The sequence below is a fragment of the Ornithorhynchus anatinus genome, chromosome 1, assembly GCF_004115215.2.
Source record: "Ornithorhynchus anatinus isolate Pmale09 chromosome 1, mOrnAna1.pri.v4, whole genome shotgun sequence".
Lineage (NCBI taxonomy): Eukaryota > Metazoa > Chordata > Mammalia > Monotremata > Ornithorhynchidae > Ornithorhynchus > Ornithorhynchus anatinus.
This window is the reverse complement of record NC_041728.1, coordinates 31354583-31371738: the sequence shown is the minus strand read 5'-3', so window position 1 is coordinate 31371738 and position 17156 is coordinate 31354583. Positions and strand designations below refer to the sequence as shown.

At 52.0% G+C, this 17156-nt stretch overlaps 1 protein-coding gene across 2 annotated transcripts in view; it reads left to right on the top strand.

Moving 5' to 3' along the window:
* TMEM229B (transmembrane protein 229B) overlaps window positions 1–17156 on the top strand; it is a 46843-nt gene that overhangs the window by 15569 nt on the left and 14118 nt on the right. Inside the window, exon 1 of one of the 2 annotated variants that reach the window (XM_039911469.1) lies at window positions 4208–4283. The exons of the other annotated variant lie outside the window; for it this stretch is intronic. The gene's annotated coding sequence lies outside the window, so the exon portion shown is untranslated. Of the gene's footprint in view, window positions 1–4207; window positions 4284–17156 lie in introns of those variants that run through there. 2 annotated transcript variants of the gene reach the window in all.

The window sequence follows — 17156 nt, the reverse complement described above, 5'->3', positions numbered from 1 at the left end:
CCAGACCGTTGCGGTCCCTCCTCAGATCCCCATGCGCTGCAGCTTTAGCGTGAGTAGTAGCCGGGGGCCGGAGCCGAGAAAAGTCAGGTTAAAGCTCCACGCTTAAGAGCGTAAGATCGTAAACAGGCCATCACCGGGTGAGACCAGGAGTCCGTTTGGCCCAGGACTTTATCTGGCAGGGGGATGGTTGAAGCAACCGTCCGATAGCTACCTTCCTGTACTAATCCCATAGCAAATACCATGGTTATTTTTATTATTTGGGGCAGGGAATGTGTTTGTTGTTATATCGTCCTCTCCCGAGCGCTTAGTACAGTGCTCCGCACACAGTAAGCCCTCAATAAATGCGGTTGAATGAATATTATCATTATTGCAAAGACCGTCCCGTCTTGTGCCGTCGTTTTACTTGCGGCTCTCGGCTCTGTCTTTGCTTTCCCCTCCTTGCCTCGCAACCGGTCCCGTCTCGATCGCGGTTTGCCACGCCCATCTGTCGGCGATAATGGACGCCCACTTTTCCGCTGAGACCTACCGTCGTCTCAAGCTTGGTTTTATCCTTCGAACGTCTCCTCCGTCCTCCTTGCCATAGATCATGGGTTCTAATCCCGGCCCCACCACGTGTCTGCTGTGTGACCTCGGGTGAGTCGCTTCACCTCTCCGGGCCTCAGTTACCTCATCTGTAAAATGGGGATTAATAATAATGTTGGTATTTGTTAAGCGCTTACTGTGTGCAGAGCACTGTTCTAAGCGCTGGGGTAGACACAGGGTAATCAGGTTGTCCCACGTGAGGCTCACAGTCTTCATCCCCATTTTACAGATGAGTTAACTGAGGCACAGAGAAGTGAAGTGACTTGCCCACAGTCCCACAGCTGCCAAGTGGCAGAGCCGGGTTTCGAACCCATGACCTCTGACTCCAAAGCCCGGGCTCTTTCCACTGAGCCACGCTGTTTAAGAGTGGGAGCCCTACATGGAACAGGGACTGTGTCCAATCTGACTAACCTGTATCTCCCCCAGTGCTTAGAATCATGCTTGGCACATAGTAAGCGCTGAACAAGTACCATGATCATTATTATTATTATTATTATTATTTGCTGTCCGTTTCTCAATTCCAGCTCACCGCACACAGCCGTTTGGGTGTCCTCCTCTCTCCTGGGCTCTTCATGGGTCCCACCCAGGGCCGCTGGGTTGAGGTGCTTTTAGCTTCAATACCGGGAGTCCGACGTCAGTGTTTGGCTTCTGTCTTGCCTTTTGATGTAGAGTACGACTCGTTAAGTCACGCCGATGGAGCCGTAAATGGGAGAGACGCGAGGAAGCCTATTGCCCCGATAGGATTGGCACGAACCGAGGCGTCGGAGCTATGGGCTTTAACCCCTTAGTTTCGGGGCAGACCCCACCTCTCGGAACCAGGAAAGAACCGAAAGGGGAGACAAGATGGCAGCTTCACCTCTCTGCCAGCGGAGGAGGAGATCGCTGCTGCCTTCAGTCTCTTACCGGCTCCAAGTGGTGAGAAGCAGCACGGCCCAATGGATGGACGGAACGTAGACCTTGGAGTCAGAAAGATCTGGGTTCTGATCCTCGCCCCGACATGTCTGCTGTGTGACCTTGGGCAAGTCACTTAACTTGTCTGTGCCTCAGTTCCCTCATCGGCAAAATGTGGGGGGGAAGACTACGAGCCCCATCTGAGACCGGGACTGGGTCCAGCCCGATAAGCTTGTATCTTCCCCACTGCTTAGTACAGTGCTTAGTACCGATCTTCCCAAACGTAAGCAGACAAATGGCCGAACCCAGGTCCTCCGACTCCCAGCCCCATGCTCTTTCCACTGGGCCACACTGCTTCAGTTCTCCGGGAGCCGATCCAAGAGTATCCCAGACTGGGGCCTCGCTGGAGAAGGAGAGCGATTCGATAATAGCCGCGATCCAACCTTTAACCTCTCTTTTTGAAGATGGCGATGGTAGGGAGGCAGCATGGCTTAGTGGAAAGATCCCGGGCTTGGGAGTCGGAGGACCTGGGTTCTAATCCCGGCGCCACCACTTGTCTGCTGCGTGACCTTGGGCAGGCCACTTAACCTCTCTGCGCCTCAGTTACCTCCTCCGTAAAATGGGGATTAAGACCGTGAGCCCCACGTGGGACAACCCGATTACCTTCTATCCACCCCAGCGCTTAGAACAGCCCTTGGCACATAATGAGCGCTTAACAGATACCATCATCATCATCTCTGAGGTCCTGCGGCACTTCCTCAGAATTCCTTCCGTTGAGGAAGAGTTTGCATAAGCGGTTAAGCTGGGTGTTCCCTCCACGCTTGTAGACCTCAGTGGGTATATGTCATCGAGCCTCGAGTGCTTTGCCAGTTTTTTCATGGCTCTGCTGCAGCGACTTCCTCAATAATAACCGTGGTATTAATTAAGAGTTGACTACGTGTCAAGCGCGGTACTGACTGCCGGGGTAGATAGAGTATAATTAGACCCCGCACGGGGCTCCCAGTCTGAGTAGGAGGGAGAAGAGGTATTGAATCCCCATTCTGCAGACGAGAGAACCGAGGGGCAGAGAAATTAAGTGTGGCTTTGCCCAAGGTCACACAGCAGACAGGTGGCGGAGCCGGGATTAGGATCCGGGTCCTCTGACTCCCAGGCCCCTGCTCTCCCCCCTAGGCCACACTCCTTCTCGAGGGTTGGGGCCAAGTGCGCCGTCTGTATGTTGGAAGATTTTCTGTTGGAGGGGGGTGTCGAAGCGAATACCGAAATAATGTTGCCGTCGCTTCAGGATCCCCCTGTCGCTCAGTGGACGTATTCCAACCCATCAATCGTATTTATTGAGCGCTTTCCATGGGCAGAGCGTTTGGGAGAGTACAGTGCAGCAGCAATGATAGACTTTTCCTTACCCACATCAAGCCTTACAGTCTAGAGTTTTCCAGGGCCACAGACCACAGCGATCAGCGCTTAGAACAGTGGTTGGCACGTAATAAGCGCTTAACAAATACCATCGTCATCATTATTATTAAGGGGGATGTGTCTCTCAACAGCGGTCCATGAGCTGGTTTGAGAGGACAGGAGGCTCGCGGCTGGAATCGCGTCGACCAACTCTATTATTGTACTCTCCCAAGTGCTTAGCGCAGCGCTCTGCACACACAGTACATTCTTAATAAGTACCACTGAGTGATTGCTTGACAGCACGGTCTGCTACTGAAGGCGGGCGTAGAGAAATGCTCTTTGCTTGACTGCAGGCTCCTCCAGGGCAGAGATCGTGGCTTTCAACTGTAGTGTGCTTAGCACAGTGTTCGGCACACCAGAGGGAGGGTACGATACAACAGAATTAGCAGTCCCGTTCCCTGCCCGTGATGAGCTTACAGTCTAGAAATGGTCCCCAATTTGAGGAGGCCTTGTTCACCCCAAATGTTGATGGGGTTGAGCAAAGCGGTCCCTCGGAATTTTCCTGCGTATTCAGTCTAAACTGGGTTTTCCAGTTGACCGGGGGCAGTGAGTGATAAAAGACTGGTGGGAAAACAAGGAGAATAGAAACTAATAGAATCATGGAATTTCCAAGACGCTTTGGGACCCTGAAAACAGTTGCTGGCCTAGAGAAAGGACATTCCCTATCCTGTGCAAACTGGCCAGAGGTGGGGTCGATATGGCAGCGGTAAGTGTGACGAGGACCGGAAGAACAATTTCTCAAGGATGCCTGGATAGAGCACGGGCCTTGAACCTGTGTTCTAATCCTGGCTCCGACACACGTCTGTGGTGCGACCTTGGGTACATCACTTCACTTCTGGGTACCTCAGTTACCTTGTCTGTAAAATAGGAATCAAGATGGAGCCTCCATGAGGGACAGGGACTGTATACAACCTGCTCAGCTTGTATCTACCCCAGCGTGAAACACAGTAAGTGCTCAACAGACGCCGTCTTCATTATTATTACTCGTCCCAGCAGCTGTGCATGGAGCCGGGTGCCAGAAAGACCATCGACGAACGCTCCGACCTCCTGCTTACTATGTACCAAGCGCTGTTCTAATCTTTGGAGTAAATACAGGTTAGTCAGGTTGGGCATAATCCCTGTCCCAAGTAGGAGGGAGAACGGGTATTGAATCCCCATTTTACAGGTGAAGAAACTGAGTCACAGAGAAGTTAGGTGATTTGCCTAACAGCAGGCAGTTGGCAGATCTGGGATTCGAACCCGGATCCTCAAGCTCTCAGGCCCGTGCTTTTTTCGCTAGGCACGCCGCTCCTCAGTGTACAAACATCGCATCAAGGAATAGCTTCCAAGTGGATCAGGAGATAAACGTTTAGCTGTAGACGGTAAGCATATTGCGGGCAGGGAACGTGTCACCCACCTCTGCTATATTGCGCTCTCCTAAGCTCTCGATCCAGCGCCCTGAACACAGAAGGCACTCAGTAAATACCATTGAGTGACTGATTATCCCAATCCTTGGTCCCACGGTTCTGTTTCCTTCTTCAGGGAGAAGATGGGGATGCTGCTTTTCTGGGGCGACTGGATTCAGGCTGAGGGCAGGGCCGTGTTGCCAGAGAGACGGGGCAGGGCAGAGAGAAGAGGGGAGGGGGGGGATTCCAAGGATTAGAGCCAGGCCCCGGGCCCCTGCTGGCCTGGGATTTTGCCCTCAAAGGACCGTGGAATCGCCAGCGGGAATGGCTGACCTCCTTGGCTGTTGCGTCCTTGGCTTTTGTCTCCTTGTTTCCTCGTCTCTGACTCTCAGCTGCTCTCTTTGTTTTGGAGAGTGTCTGTGGGGGGTTTTTTATGTGTGTGTGAGAGGGGGGAGATGTGGGGGTGGTCAGCAGAGGCTGGCCGCGGCCAGCCGGAGGAAGTGTCTTAGCCCTTTTGCTGGCTATTGTTTCTTAAGTCTCACGCCGTGAATGGAGGTCGCAGAAGGAAGCACCCCGGGAGTAGGGGTTGGGGAGGAGGATGGGGGCGGTCTCCGACAATCAGAAGACCAGAGTGTGTTCCCAGTCCGGGACGGCCGATGATGCCTGAAGGGAAATCTCGATTTTCGATTCAGGGCCGTCCAGCTTTGGTTTGGTTTTCTGCATTCCGCTCGTCCGTGAAGGGACAGGGAAATACGGTGTAGTGGATAGAGCGCTAGGAGTCAGAAGGTCCTGGGGTCTAATCCTGACTCTTCCAAGTGACTGTTATGTGACCATGGGCAAGTCACTTCACAGTACCTGGCACATAGTAAACCCTTAACCAACACCATAATTATTATAATTATTAGGAAGTTTTGCTTTTTTATGGTATTTGTTAAGCTCTTACTATGTGCCAGGCACTGCATTAATCGCTGGGGTTAGATACAGAGTTATCGGGTTGGTCACAGTCCATTTCCCGCATAGGGCTCACAGTCCTAATCCCCATTTTATAGATGAGGAAACTGAGGCACAGAGAAGTTAAGTGACTTGCCTAAGATCACACTGCTTCCAGGTTCTCAGGTGGTTTGGTCTGGATCCTTATAACGAGGCATCTCAGAGCATCCCCTGCCCACCCCAGAGGCCAACAATTTGGTAGGCTGGGATCGGTCCCCACTGGGGAGTGGGGAGGATTGATGCCAACTTTGGGCAACCAAGGTCTCTCCCCTCCTGGAAGACCCAGCGTGGTCGGGCTCAGAGAGGAAAGCGGCATCTTTCCGGGAGGGCCACTGGGATGGGTCACCAGGCTTCCCCATCCCTGGCACAATCAACTTTTTGGACACAGGCCACGGGCAGTGGTTGCCTCGGGGTGTTTAGTACCGAGGCTCAGGGCAAGAGAAGATCACCCATTTCTTCAAAGCTGGAATCCGCCTTCAGGGCTAAAGCATTTATCCCGGCCAGTGACCCGACGTGTAGACGATGTTGAGACACATCCTGTTCCTTAAGACCTAGAGTGATCCCCGCCCAGGAGGGTCAGCTTCTGCCTGGTGACCTGGATGCCGTAGGGCACGTGTGTGACCGGTGACCGATGCCAGGCCTCAGGGAAGCTTGGGGCACGAATGGGCAAATTCCCAAGATCGGAGGCCCGTGCCTCGGTTTGGGAGCTGATCGGGAGCCTTAGAAGGGCTCAGCTCACTCCTGGGGGGCAGACCTCCAATCTTTTGACCCCCTACTGCCATCCTACCCCATTTGGCCTCCATAACCAAACTACTTTCTCCCGACGCACAAATCGGCACACTCTACATCATCTTCTCCATTGAACCGAACTCCCTCGCTGCCTGTTCCTCCGCTGGTCTCGTACAACTAACCCGCAACCCTGGATCCACCCCCACGGTCCGCTTCCTCCGCTCCTGTGCCCGAGCTGAGGAGCTCTGTTTGGAGGAATTCCAGACATCTCTCTGACCTTGTCCACCTCAGATTCATTCTTATCTGTTGCGATTCAGCCCTCTCCACTGCTCGGCAACAATACTCCTTCTTAAGACATTTAACTTCCTTCTCCAACCTCCTGTCCCCCCGCCCCCTTTAGGTATGAGCTCCCTAAAATCTCCTCTAATCCTCTCCAATCCACCCCTTCCTCCTCCACCCTCTTCGACTCTTCCTGTATTCCCTGCATTCCCTGCGGATGAAATTCAAGATTAAATCTCTGGCCTCCTCTCTCAAACTGTCCCTCCACCTCATCCCTTTTTAAAACACTCGCCCCCTCCCTTCTCGACCGCGACCTTCAAATGTTCACTCTCCAATAGCTTCTTCCCAACTGCTTTCACACATGCTTATGTATCCCCTATCCTAAACAAAACCCCTCGTTGACCGTATGGCTCCCTTCGCTAATCATCCCATCTCCCTCCTACCGTTTCTCTCTGAACTTCTTGAGTTGTTTCCACCTGCTGTCTCCACTTCATATCCTCTAATTCTCTCCTAGATCCCCTCCAATCTAGCTTCCACCCCTTTCACTCCACAGAAACAGCCCTCTCTAAGGTAGCCAGTGATGTTCTCGCCAAATCCGACTGCCGCTACTCCATCCTACTCCTCCTAGACCTCTCGGTTGCCTTTGACACTGTAGACCGCCCTCTTCGACTTGAAACTCTATCCAACCTTGGATTCGCTGACACTCTCCTCTCGGTTCTCCTCCTATGTCTCTGACCTCTCCTTCTCCGCCTCTTTTGCTGGCCCCTCCTCTGCCTCCCACCCTCTGACAGTAGGTTCCCTTAAGGGTCAGTTCTAGGTCCCCTTCTCGTCTGCCTTTACACCCCCTCCCTTGGAGAACCCATTCGCTCCCATGGCTTCAATTACCATCTCTAGGTAGACGGTTCCCAAATCTACCACTTCAACCCTGATCTCTCTCCTTCCCTGCAATCTCACATTTCCTCCTGCCTTCAAGACATATCTACTTGGTTGGCCCGCCAACACCTCAAATTAAACATGTCCAAAACTAAACTCCTTACCTACCTACCCAAACCCTGTCCTCCCCCATTTTTTCCATCACTCTAGACAACACCACTATCTCTCCTATCTCACAAGCCCATAACCTTGACGTTCTCCTTGACTCATCTTTCTCATTCCACCCACATATTCAATCTGTCACCAGATGCTTTGGGTTCTACCTTCACGATGTTGCTACAGTCCGCCCTTTCCTCTGCATCCGAACTGCTACCGTGCTGATCCGAGCACTTATCCCGCCCTGCCTCGACTACGGCACCCGCCTCTTCGCTGACCTCCCGACCTCCTGTCTCTCCAGTCCATACTTCACTCTGCTGCACACATCATTTATCAACAGAAACGTTCAGGCCACGTCTCTCCACTCCTCAAGAACCTTCAGTGGCTACCCTTCCACCTCCTCATCAGAGACTCCTTACCATCAGCTTTAAAGCAGTGAATCCCCTTGCCCCATCCTACCTCACCTCACTACTCTCCTACTACAGCCCAGTCTGTATACTCCTCTCCTCTAGCTCCAGTTTACTCACTGTGCCCCGATCTCAGCTAGCTCGCCGCTAACCCCTTTCCCACGTCCTCCCCCTAGCCTAGAACTCTACCCCTCCATATATGCTAGATCACCACTCTCTTCACCTACAAAGTATTATGGAGGTCACATCTCCTCCAAGAGGCCTTCCCCGATTAAGCTCTCTTTTCCCCAGCTCGCTCTCCCTTCTGCGTCGCCTACGCCCTTCTATCTGTGACCTTTGGGCATTGGATATTCGCCCCCACCCCACAGCACTTATGTACCTATCTTTATATATTATAAATTACTTATATAAATGTCGGTCTCCCCCTCTAGACCGTAAGCTCATTATGGGCAGGGAACACGTCTGCTAATTCTGTTGTAGTCTCCCAAGCGGTTAGTACAGTGCTCTGCGTCTAGTAAGCGCTTAATAAATACCATTGATTGGTTACCAGCTGGAGGGGTCCCATCTGCTACCCAGGCAGGGACAGGAGCCTTCTGGGAGAGGTCTAGGGCAGGGCTGCCGAGCAGATCTAAGGGAATGGGGTAGGAAGAGGTCTAGGCACCTCTGATCTCTTCAATCTGGAGAAGATAGTTGTTCAGCTCCTTGGGGTTGGGGGCACGAGCAGCAGGAGGCACTGGTGTTTCATGTGGAAATTTAGCGGGGCCCCGTGGCAGGGTGGGGGCGTTGGGAATCAATCAGTGAAAGGCATTTATTAAGCACCTACTGGGTGCCAAGCACTTGGAAGAGTACAACAGAGGTGGTAGGTACTTGCCCTGCCCACAGGGAGCTTACAGTTTAGAGGGAGAGGCAGACATTAATATAAATAAATCAATGAATTAGGGATATGGACACCAACACTGAGAGTGGGGTGAATAGCAAGTGCTTAAAGGGTATTCATTCATTCAGTTGTATCTATTGAGCGTTTACTGTGTGCAGAGCACTGTTCTAAGCTCTTGGGAGAGTACACTGTGACAGTACACAGACACGTTCCCTGCCCACAACGAGCTTACAGTGTAGAAGACTGTCTTTCTAAGCGCTTACCGTGTGCCAGGCACTCTGCTAAGCACTGGGTTGAATACAAGCAAATAAGGTTGGACATAGGGTGCAGATCCAGGGACATAGACGACATGTAAGGGAGAAAGAATCAGGAAAAAGGGCTCAATTGGGGAAGGCCTCTTGGGAAGGGGCTCAAGGATCTGTTTAGGGATAGAAACCTAATTAATTAGGTTATCTGTTAAGTGCTTACTGTGAGCCAAGCACTGTTCTAAGCTCTGGGTTAGATACGAGTTATCGTTTCAGACACAGTCCCTGTTCTGCGTGGGGTTCACGGCCTAGTTAGGAAGGAGTAGGATTTAATCCCCATTTCACAGAGGAGGAAACTGAGGCACAGAGAAATGAAGTGACTTGCCCACAGTCACACAGCAGACAAGTGATGGAGCTGGATTAGAGCCCAGGTCCTCTGACTCCCAGGCCCCTGCCTTTTCCACTAGGCCATGCTGCTTCTCCGATGAAGTTGTATCTACTCGGGCGCTCAGTACGGTGCTTGGCAGAAAGCCCGCGCTCAACAAATACCACAATTACTAGGAAGCCACCACCTCTTCCTCTCCGGGGCCCAAGCAGGTGTAAGTCGGCGCCAGGGTTCAGAACAAGCGGTCGGTGAAGTCTGCGTCTCACGCGCAGAGGGATGTTCGGGATGGCTCAGCTGCTGTCTAATGGACTCTCCGCACAGGAGATTATTGACGGACAGAGGGAACCGCTCTTACCGTAGAGCACATGTCTCGCTCCCCGGGACCACAGCCAGGGACCTAATTAGGGAGTGTGGCAGCTGCCCAGCCTTTCAGCAAAAGAACAGCTCTGTGTCCCCTCCTGAGGCCCGGGGGGATGGGGAGGAAGATCGTCTGGGGGACGGGGCTTCAGGCCCAGGTGCACAGGGAAGGGTCAGTGGGAGGGCGGGATGGGGCGCAGGAGAAGGAGATGAGGAAGAGGGAGGCGTCAAGGCGGGGAAGCTTGTGGATGAGCGACAGAGGCGGGCCGGAGCCGGAGGAGGCGAAGGGGCTGGCCGAGCCGGCCCTGTGAAACGAATTCCGAGAACGCACAACGGAGCGGGTTTCTGCTAAAACTGGCAGGGCCAGATGCCAGAGGACCTACAAGGAAAGAGGAGCCAGCATCAGCAAGGAGGCAGTGCGGAGAGCCTGACTCCTGCTTCAATTCCTACCATTCCTGGCTCCTCCGCTCCTTTCTTTCTCGCTGTCGCTCCACACTTGGCTCCTCTAAAGCCAATCTTCCCACTGTACCTCCATCTCATCTATCTCTCCGCCGACCTCTTGTCCACGACCTGCCTCTGGCCTCAAACGCCCTCCCTCCTCAAACTCGACAGACAATCCCTCTCTCCCCTTCAAAGCCTTACTGAGGACACATCTTCCCCAAGAGGCCTTCCCTCATTCCCGACAGACAATTTCTCTCACCCCTTCAAAGCCTTAATGAGGGCAAATCTCCTCCTCCTTCCCTGACTAAATCCTCCAGTCCTCTTCTCTCACCTCCTGCATCTCCCCAACTTGCTCCCTTTATTCATTGTCCCCTCCCAGCCCCACGGCGCTTATGTACGTCTCTGTAATTTATTTCTACTGATGTCTGTTTCCCCCTCTCTAGACTTTAAGCTCGCTGTGGGTAGAGAATGCGTCTGTTAGGTGTTATATTCTCCCAAGATCTTAGAACAGTGCTCTTCCCACAGTAAGGGCTCAATAAATACGATCGACTGACTGGCTGCAATTATTCTCTCATGCAGCAGGCACGCATTGCCAATCTCTAGGCCCTCTTGCTACAGTGCGCCTCGGCAACTCTCCCGGACTGTGATCCCAGCAGGTGCTCTAAGGAGAGAAAGACCCAATCACGTGGCCCCTGCCGGCCGGGGCAGAGCCGAGGCAGGAAGGCACAGGACTTTGAATTCCAGAATCCGTCCGTGTCAGCCTTCGGGCTGACCAGTGAGTCCTCTTCGTCTCCATAAGCGCTCAATAAATACGATTGAATGAATAATAATAATTATGGTGTTTGTGAAACGCTTACTATTTGCCAGGCACGGTACTAAGCGCTGGAGTAGATAGAAGCAAATGGGGTTGGACACGGTCCCTGTCCCACGTAGGGCTCACGGACTCAGTCCCCATTTTACAGATGAGGTAACTGAGGCACAGAGAAGAGGAGTGAATTGCCTAAAGTCACACAGCGGACAAGTGGCGGATTCGGGATTAGAACCCATGACCTTCCGACTCCCAGGCCCATATTCTATCCACTACATCATGCTATCGGTGTTATTGACACTATCAGGTGTGAGCTTTCTAAAATCTCCCCCAACCCCTCCTCAGTCCCTCCCCCCAATCCGGCCCCCCCTTCAACACTCCCAATCCTTCCACAGTTTCTCTAGGAAGATCTCCTGCATCCTCTCAAAATCCACCGCTCCACCTGCATATCTGACCCCATTCCTTCATACCTTATCAAGACTCTTGCCCCTGCCCTTCTTCATTCCCTAACAGCTTTCTTCAACTGTTTGCAATGGCTTCTTCCCCACTGCTTTCGAACATGCCCATGTCTCCCCTATCCTAAAAATCCTTCCTGACTCCAAATCTTCCTCCAGTTATCGCCCCATCTCCCTCCTGCCATTCCTCTTCAGATTCCTTGAGCAAGTGTATACACCCACTGTCTCAAATTCCTCTCCTCCAGTTCTCCTTAACCGCCTCCAATCTCGCTTCCGCCCCCTTCACTCCACAGAAACTGTCCTCTCAAAGGTCACCGATGATCTTCTTGCCAAATCCAACGACCTCTACTCCATCCTAATCCTCCTCGACCTCTCAGCTGCCTTTGGCACTGTGGACCTTCCCCTTCTGGAAACGTTATCCAATTCTTGGCTTAACTGACACTGTCCTCTCCTGATTCTCCTCTTCTCTCTGGCTGCTCATTCTCAGTCTCCTTCATGGGCTTCTCCTCTGCCTCCCACCCCTTAACTGTGGGGGTCTCTCAAGGTTCTGTTCTGGGTCCCCTTCTCTTCTCCATCTACACTCCCTTGGAGAACTCATTCACTCACATGGCTTCAACTACCACCTCTATGCAGATGACACCTAAATCCACATCTCCAACCCTGATCTCTCGCTCTCTCTGCAGTCTTGCATTTCCTCCTGCCTTCAAGACATCTCTACTTGGATGTCTTCCCCGTCACCTCAAGCTTAACATGTCCAAAACAGAATTCCTTATCTTCCCACCCAAACCCTGTCCCCCCTCTGACTTTTCCATCACTGTAGATGGGCACCACTATCCTTCCTGTCTCACATTACCCTTGATTGCTCTCTGTCGTTCCACCCACATATTCAAGCCATCACTAGATTCTGTCAGTTCTACTTTCCCAACATCGCCAAAATCTGCCCCGTCCCCTCCGTTAATGCCAGCACTTATATCCTATCCCGCCTTGATTGTTGTATCCGCCTCCTTGCTGACCTCCCTGCTTTCTCCATCCGGCTGCCCCGATCATTTTTCTTCAAAAACGTTCAGACCACGTTTCCCCCCTTCTCAAGAAACTCCAACGGTTGCCCATCCACCTCAGCATCAAGGAAAAATTCCTCACCATTGGCTTCAAAGCACTTAATGGCCTTGCCCCTTCCTATCTCAACTCGCTGCTCTCCTAGTACAGCCCAGCCAGCGCACTTGGTTCCTCTAATGCTAACGTTCTCACTGTGCCTCTGTCTCACCACCGACCTCTCACCCACATCCTATCTCTGGCTTGGAATGCCCTCCCTCCTCATATCAGGTAGATAATTGCTCTCCCCCATTTCAAAGCCTTATTGAAGGCACAACTCCTCCAGGAAGCCTTCCCTGACTAAGCCCTTCTGTCTTCTTCTCCCACTCCCTTCTGCGTCGCCCTGACTTGCTCCCTTCATTCATCCTCCCTCCCATCCCCATAGCACATATGCGTATTTATACATAAATATATATCTGTAATTTATTTATGGATATTAACGTCTCCCCATTTAGACTGTGAGCTCACTGCGGGCAGGGAATGCGTCAGTTATACTGTACTTTTCCAAGACCTTAGTGCTTTGCACACAGTAGGCGCTCAATAAGTACCCAATTGAATGAATGAATGATTGAACAAACCTGTAACCTTGTTGTTATCCTGGTCTCCTCTCTCTCATTCAACCTACATATTCAATCCATCACCAAATCCTGTCGGTCCCACCTTCACATCATCGCTAAAATCCGCCCTTTCTTCTGCATCCAAACAGCTACCACGTTAATATAATCACTCATCCTCTTCCTCCTTGATTTCTGCATCGGCCTCCTGGCTGACCTCCCTGCCTCCTGTCTCTCGCCACTCCAGTCCAGACTTCACTCTGATTCCCGGATCATTTTTCTTCAAAAATGTCCAGGGCACGTCTCTCCACTCCTTAAAAAACTCCAGTGGTTATCCATCCACCTCCAAATCCAACAAAAACTCCTCACCATTGGTTTTAAAGCACTCAGTCACCTTGCCCCCTCCTAATTCATCTCGCTATTCGCCTACTGCAAGCCAGACAGCATATTTAGCACCTCGAACGCTCACCTTCTCGCTATGCTTCAATCTTGTCCAGCTCACCGCTGACCCCTGACCCACGTTCTGCCTCTGGCCTGGAACGCCCTCTCCTCAAATCCGACAGTCACCTTCCTCCCCTTCAAAGCCTTATTGAAGGCACATCTCCAAGAGGCCTGCCCTGACTAAGCCCTCCTTTCCTCATCTCCCACCAGCTCCCTTTGTTCTTTCCCCCTCCCAGCCCCTCAGCACTTACGTGCATATCTGTTATTTACTTGTAATAATGTCTGCCTCCCCCCCCACCCCTCCATAGACTGTAGTAATAATAATAATAATAATAATAATTGTGGTATTTGTTAAGCGCTTACTATGTGCCGGGCTCTGGGGTATACACAAGATATTTGGGTTGGACACAGTTCCTGTCCCACATAAGGCTCACAATCTTAATCCCCCTTTTACAGAGGAGGGAACTGAGGCTCAGGCTCATGAAGTGACTTGCCCAAGGTCACATAGCAGACAAGTGGCGGAGCCAGGATTTCATTCAGTCGTATTTATTGAGCGCTTACTAATAATGTTGGTATTTGTTAAGCGCTTACTATGTGCCGAGCACTGTTCTAAGCACTGGGGTAGACACAGGGGAATCAGGTTGTCCCACGTGGGGCTCACAGTCTTAATCCCCATTTTACAGATGAGGGAACTGAGGCCCAGAGAAGTTAGAGAAGCAGCGTGGCTCAGTGGAAAGAGCACGGGCTTTGGAGTCAGAGTTCATGGGTTCGAATCCCGGCTCAGCCACTTGTCTGCTGTGTGACTTTGGGCAAGTCACTTAACTTCTCTGTGCCTCAGTTCCCTCATCTGTAAAATGGGGATTAAGACTGTGAGCCCCACGTGGGACAACCTGATTCCCCTGTGTCTACCCCAGCGCTTAGAACAGTGCTCGGCACATAGTAAGCGCTTAACAAATACCAACATTATTATTATTATTAAGTGACTTGCCCACAGTCACACAGCCGACTAGTGGCAGAGCTGGGATTCGAACTCATGAGCCCTGACTCCAAAGCCCGTGCTCTTTCCACTGAGCCACGCTGCTTCTCGTGTGCAGAGCACTGTATTAAGCGCTTGGATTAGAACCCATGACCTGTAAGCAGGGACTGTCTGTTTACTGTATTGCATTGTACTCTCACAAGCAACTAGTACAGTAGGTGCTTAAATGAATGAATGAATCTCCAACCAGGCCTCCAGGCCTCCTCTATAATGGGAGAGCTGAGGGGAATCCCGCTCCCTCTGGAATCAGAAGACTCTGATTGGTACTGGGATTAAGGCGGGGGCTGGGGTGATTTTGTTTTTAGGGATAAATCGGATGAGCAGAGAGAATTAATTTCCCAGACTGGCTTATATCAGATATCAGAAGGGCAGAGAAGGGCGAGGGAGGGAGAGTTTCCTGCCAGCATCTGTTGATTAAAGCTCCTCAGGGTAATGATGCTTACTGCACGATTCCCGGATGTGCCTAAGGAACCCAGATGCTCACGGTAGTTACGGCCCGGTCCCTTCGATTCGTGGACTCGGACCTGAGCCCGGCGGCCCTTCGCCGGTCTCGCCTGGCCTACGTCCCGGAAAGCCAGGTGTCCCGAGGAGCCAGACTCAGCCTCTGGGCTGAGGGTTGTGTCCCAGTTTGCCTAGCCGTGGCTTCGTCCCGTGGGCCCCTCCAAGCCAGCCCGGAGCCTGTGGCGGGGAAAAATGGAGAGAAGGGTGGCCTCCCGGCCGAGAGGCCCCTGCGCATCCACGGTCTCGGCCACACGTGGCTAGTGACCGGCAGGTGGAGCGGTCCACCAGGCCCAGGTAGTTACAGCGCTTTGGGGAGGGAGCCTTCCCTGCCCTCCAGATGTGAACAATCTGGAGAGGACTCAAGGAGGACCAATAAAGATCCCATTTAAAGGAAGAGGTCGGACAGGACACGCAAACACGGGGAATCCGTGAATAACTTTGCAGTATAATGGGCACGCCTGCCCAAGAGTGACAGACTCATTGGGGGCAGTGGGAGAGTTGATTACTCTAACAGCCTCCATGCTGACCTCCCGGCCTCCTATCTCCCCCCACTCCAGTCTATACTTCACCCTGCTGGCTGGATCGTTTTTCTACAAAAATGTTCAGCCTAGGTTTCCCCTCTCTTTTGGAACCTCCAGTGGTTGCCCAGCCACCTCCGCATCAAACGGAAACTCCTCATCATCGGCTTTAAAGCAGTCAATCCCCTTGCCCCCTCCTACCTCACCTCGCTACTTTCCTACTTCAACCCAGCCCACGCACTTCGCTCCTCTGATGCTAACCTTCTCACTCTACCTCGATCTCATCTATCTCGCCGCCGACCTCTCGCCCCCGTCCTGCCTCTGGCCTGGAATGCCCTCCCTCATATCCAACAGGCAAAGCCTAATCGAAGGCACATTTCCTCCAGGAAGCCTTCCCTGACTAAGCCCTCCTTTCCTCCTCTTCCACGTCACCCTGACTTGCTCCCTTTATTCATCCCCACAGCACTTATGTGCATACCTGTAATTTATTTATTTGTTTATAATAATCTTTGTCTCCTCCTCTAGGCCGTAAGCTCATTGTCTCATATTATTGTACTCTCCCAAGTGCTGAGTAGAGTGCTATACACACAGTAAGAGCTCATTAAGTACAATTCACTGACTGAGCAAGTATGAGGTGCTTGTCCTCTGCCCCCACATCGCTGCTTTTTCAGAAAAACCCTCAAAGACCAAGTCCCACTGGCAGCTGGAGTCTGAGCAGGCAGTCTTAACTCTGCACTCGCGGCCCAGACTGCAGATGAGGCAGGGAGAGCAAATGTTTCCATCCCTGTCTCTGTCCCATCCTCTCTCCCCCCTGACCCAGCTTCAGGGGATTCTCTAGTCCAGTCCGTCGGACCTCGTGGGGCTCGTTGTGGGTGGGGAGTGTATCTGTTATAATAATAATTATTATTATTGGTGTTATTTCCCCCTTCTAGACTGTAACCCCAGTGTGGGCAGAAATAGAACTATTGCTGAGTTGTATTTTCCAAGCGTTTAGTAAAGTGCTCTGCACACAGTAAGCGCTCAATAAATAAGATCGAATGAATGAATGAATGCCATGATACTTAAGTGCTTACCATGTGCCAGGCACTGTACCGAGCGCTGGGGTGGATACAAGCAAATTAGGTTGGACACCATCCCTGTCCCTTGTGGGGCTCACGGACTCAGTCCCCATTTTACAGATGAGGGAACTGAGGCCCAGAGAAGTAATAATAATAATAATAATGTTGGTATTTGTTAAGCGCTTACTATGTGCCGAGCACTGTTCTAAGCGCTGGGGTAGACATAGGGGAATCAGGTTGTCCCACGTGGGGCTCACAGTCTTAATCCCCATTTTACAGATGAGGGAACTGAGGCACAGAGAAGTTAAGTGACTTGCCCACAGTCACACAGCCGACAAGTGGCAGAGCTGGGATTCGAACTCATGAGCCCTGACTCCAAAGCCCGTGCTCTTTCCACTGAGCCACGGAGAAGTGAATTGAGTTGTCCAAGGTCACACAGCAGATAGAGCCGGGATACTGCTATAGCGTACTCTCTCAACTGCTTAATACAGTGCTCTGCATATCGCGAGTGCGCAATAAATGCGGTTGTTTGATTGATTGAGTCCTGGCTGTATGGGGCGTCTTGCATCCTTGGCCTCTGGCCGCATGGGGGATCCTGCACCCATGGCTTCTGGTTGCCTGGGGGAATCTTACACCCCTGGGCTCTG